Source organism: Betta splendens, chromosome 22 (assembly GCF_900634795.4).
Source record: "Betta splendens chromosome 22, fBetSpl5.4, whole genome shotgun sequence".
In the NCBI taxonomy this organism is placed as follows: Eukaryota; Metazoa; Chordata; class Actinopteri; order Anabantiformes; family Osphronemidae; genus Betta; species Betta splendens.
This window is the reverse complement of record NC_040900.2, coordinates 14,247,913-14,252,150: the sequence shown is the minus strand read 5'-3', so window position 1 is coordinate 14,252,150 and position 4,238 is coordinate 14,247,913.

The window sequence follows — 4,238 nt, the reverse complement described above, 5'->3', positions numbered from 1 at the left end:
TCATGGGAACATGTCACCGTGTCCTCGGAGACTTCTTCGTGTTTATAAAATGCTAATAAAACTTTACAAGACACTGCAAATAGTCTGCAACTCCCCTTCTGGGAGGACACCCTTCTTTAAAAGTACATGTGGTGCCAGCCTGCAGATGTGCAGAGCAGTAGATGTGGTTCACCACCGCTCAGCCTCCCAGGGAGCCGATATCCGTATCAGCTCCTTCATGTTGTGTTCGCTGTTGTTGGGATCCAGGAGGTTTCAGGCAGTTAAAGGAGGGATGAGCAGTGAGAGCTTTATTCCCGCTCCTGCTGCTCTACACAGGGACTTGTCAAAGTGGTTTACAGGCCAGGCGCTGAGGTCTAGCCGAAAGCCAATAAACGAGCTACAAAACTTTCATGAATATATAATTTACCTTCCGACTCCAAGCGCCTAAACCCAACTGCGCGTTGGGTTAAATGGGAATGTTTTACATTGTTCAGCGGAGCCTGTATGTCACACTGAGAAATGACGCTGAAGAAACATAGCAGCACATGGCATGTGCTGTTTCCTGTCAATCTATTATGACCTTATTCTGACCTAAAGGATAATGTCATTATGTTCTTTTAAATAAAAGTCGAAGTAAATGTACACATCTGCTAATCCCTGATGTGCAAAAAACTGTCGTTTCTACAGTCTAAACGTTGTTTATTAATTATTGTTGCTAATGTGTAGACGTCCCATCAGCATCAGCATTAGCACCGTTCTGTGTTGCGTCTGCAAGTTTATCACTTTAAAAGCCTTTTTTAAATTAGCAAGTACTTGTCATTTTGATAAGAGAGGTAATAACCTTTAAAATGCTAAGAAACAAATAATGTTTATGGAAAACTGTCTGTTGTTATTCTGACAAATAAAAGACTGTTCAATGAGAGAAGTTGGCAATAAAACTAAACTATGTAACTATGCTATTGATGATTTAAAGGAGCAGTCAGGGGGTCATTATTCTTTATGGGACCAGCCCAGTTTTAACTCCACTGAGCTGTATCAGCAGCTTCACTATAGTCTTAGTGACTGAAGGAGTTCTACAATAATGCAGAAATATAAATTTGACTGAATATTACTGTGACTGTATTCAGCCCATTTTGTATTGCCACATTGTATTGTGCACCTACCTGTACTACTCTGTGAAAAGCCTTTATAGCAGAAATATCAGGTTACGATAAATTATCTACCTCCTTTTGAAGAACTGACCCATTCCAACTCCACAAAATGCACCATTTCATGTTTTTCTGTCCTATATAATAAAATAATACATTTTTTGAATTGTATGAAAGGAGCAAAAAAATGTCACCTTGGGCACCAAGAAACCTTTTGGTTGCAACTAACTGTTGATGCATCTCAAACAAACTCTTAGAGAACCTACATCACTATCACAAACTCCTAAATAGATTCAAATGACCAGTCAGTGGATGATTTACTGACCTTGACTTAAAGCGGTAGATGCTTTATTTCCGAGCAGCAGAGCTGACATGACACTTAGGGGTCACAGTTGAAGAATGCTGTTAAACAGTTTGACTTATTTTGATGAATTCACTCATGCATAATAAATGTCACTCACTCATCTTGAACCACTCGTAGGGGTCATGGGTGTCCCAGCTGTCACTCGGGTGAGAGGATCATGATGAATGTTACGAAACATGTTTTATGTTTTATTAATGAGTTGAGATTTGGTTCCAAACAAACAGATTGAATGTGTTCTACACCTGAGAAACGCTGATTGTATTCTCCATCTCATCAGCCATGCTGTTGTTCACTCTTGCCATCCCCCTGTCAGCTACAAAAGGATTTGATTCCGGAACTTTTTTTCTGGAAGTTCAGGCTTTCATGTTCAATGACTGTGTAAAGTTAATTTCCATTCTGCAGCGTTTAAAACACCAGTCGAAGTAACAAATAATCACCCATTAATTTTCCTAACAGCTCGTCCTTGTGAGGGTCCTTGGGGTGCGGAGCCTATCCCAGCTGTCACCGGTTGATCGGTGGGGTGCACACAGGACAGGACGGTCTATCACAGGGCCCCACAAAGAGACGGCCAAGCAAACCCACCGCGCCTGCGGGCCATTTGGAGCCTCTGATTAATTTCACTGTGCCTGAAGACATGGGACAAGAGGAGAACATGCAAAGGTAAACGTTGACCACAACATTGCCTCCAACTACAATAAATGAGCATCCACTGTTAACCAGCTGATCTTTAAACTTTAGATAGAATCTAAAATAGATAACTTTTGACTCACATGATATTTGATGAGGAACTATCTGTAGAACCATGACGTAAATGTTTTTAGGAGCGCAATGAAACCGTGGATCATCAGCTGTGTGTAATAGAAATAAACTGATGACTCATTGTTCTCTTGAGGGTCTTTGTTGAAACTTGTTACGTTACGGATGCTGTAGTTTAGTAAGTGATGCTGCGAAAAATCTCCTGATGCTCGTTGACCTACATAGGAAAGTGGCTAATGTGAATGTTAACACTGTGCTGGGGGGGTCACAACAGCTCAGTATGTTGCTGTACAGTTGTACTTCAAACTGAAGCTGTCGTAGTCATGACCAGAGGGAATCAAAGCAGAACACAAACCAACATCCTCCTGTTTGTTCCTCTCTTCAAATTTCTCTTCATTTAGCAGTTGTAATTTAACTTGAAGTAATGTTTCCTTTATGAGTTTGGCTCTTTTTCGTTCCACTTCAATGTGCACTTATTGTTTCATTATGGTAAATGCAACAATTCCTTTAATAGAATAACATGCTGGTTTTTAAACTAGCAGTATGTGTTGAATGGTTTGCCATCATGTACTGAGTGTTTGTTCTTCACCAAATGTGTGTTATTGGTCTTTAATGCTTGAATCAGCTGTGCACCCGTGCCAGCCTTCTGTTTGCTGCTGAGCAGCTAGTGGACTGTAGGTTTTTAAAGCTCTTTCCAGCAGCCACCTGAGCCTCCACTGACAATAAGCAAGACCTCCCATTCACTCCAGTAAAGGACGGCACTCATTGCTAGATGGCAATGATTCAGCATCGTCCAGCAAGACGCTACAGTTGAGCTGTCAAGAAAGGGGAGGGTGCATTCTGAAGCCAAGGGACAACGCTGACAGCTTGGTGACGTGTTTGTCACATTCAGCTGTTTGTTTGCTACAGTAAGTGTAAAACCAAACAAAGACAAGCATCCATGTAGTCACCTGAATCTGAGACGATTCAGATGAAAAGATGCTGCATGGACACTCGAGTTCATTCTGTGTATTTGTATTGTAAGTTTTAACATCACTAGCTGTTGCAACGGGACAAACTAAACTTGGCCTGCTCTCCTTATGAACAGGAAGGCTCGGCTATTAAGGCCTAGAGGCACAACCAATCCTGCTCTGGACTGAGAACAAATCTCAGTGGAGCAGGATCCAAATGCACAACCTGAGAATCCAAAAGCACAACCTATGACTCACGTAGAATTTGGGAAGTATTTAATCACATAACGAAGTAGGAACAGGACCAAACAAGGTAATAACTCAAAACACTGCTAAGCAGGAAAACACGTGGATCAGTAAATGGGGTCAAACTAAGGAAGCCACAAGATAAACAACATTCACAGACATTGACAAGACACACAGGCAGGAATACAGCACAACTACTGACAAGATGCCAAGTATCATAATAATCTGAACACCAGGTAAGATCAAAGACAAACCAACAAGGACTGTGCACAAACTAAAACCTTAAATACCAAGTAAAACAGGTGACAATAATCAAACTAATACCAGTAAATGACATGAGACATCAACAAACCAAGTGGATAAAAGAAAACCAGAGTGCCCCCTGGTGGCGTGGAGGCTAAGATATAACACCATCACTTACTTACAACCTGGTTAATATACAGTAGGTCTATATGAGAATAGACCTATGTGAGAATAGACACACTCGACTTGGTTAATTATATTATATATAAATAACCAGTGAGTAACTGCTGGGTTTTCAGCTTTGAGAACAATTGAGATGAGGATTATGCAGAAGAAACACATTGTGGCTGCAGCTCAATGCCAGGAACAATCACATCATTTTTCAGCAAGCACACTGATTGTAGAGAATGAAGGCTTAAGGTAAAGTGGGTCACACCGACTACATAAAAGTGCCGTTGGTTTTCTCATTAGACTCCTCTTTATGGAAACTATGATATTTCAAAGCATATATGAGCATGAGCACACTTCACTCCCACAACAGTTCTCTCTGGC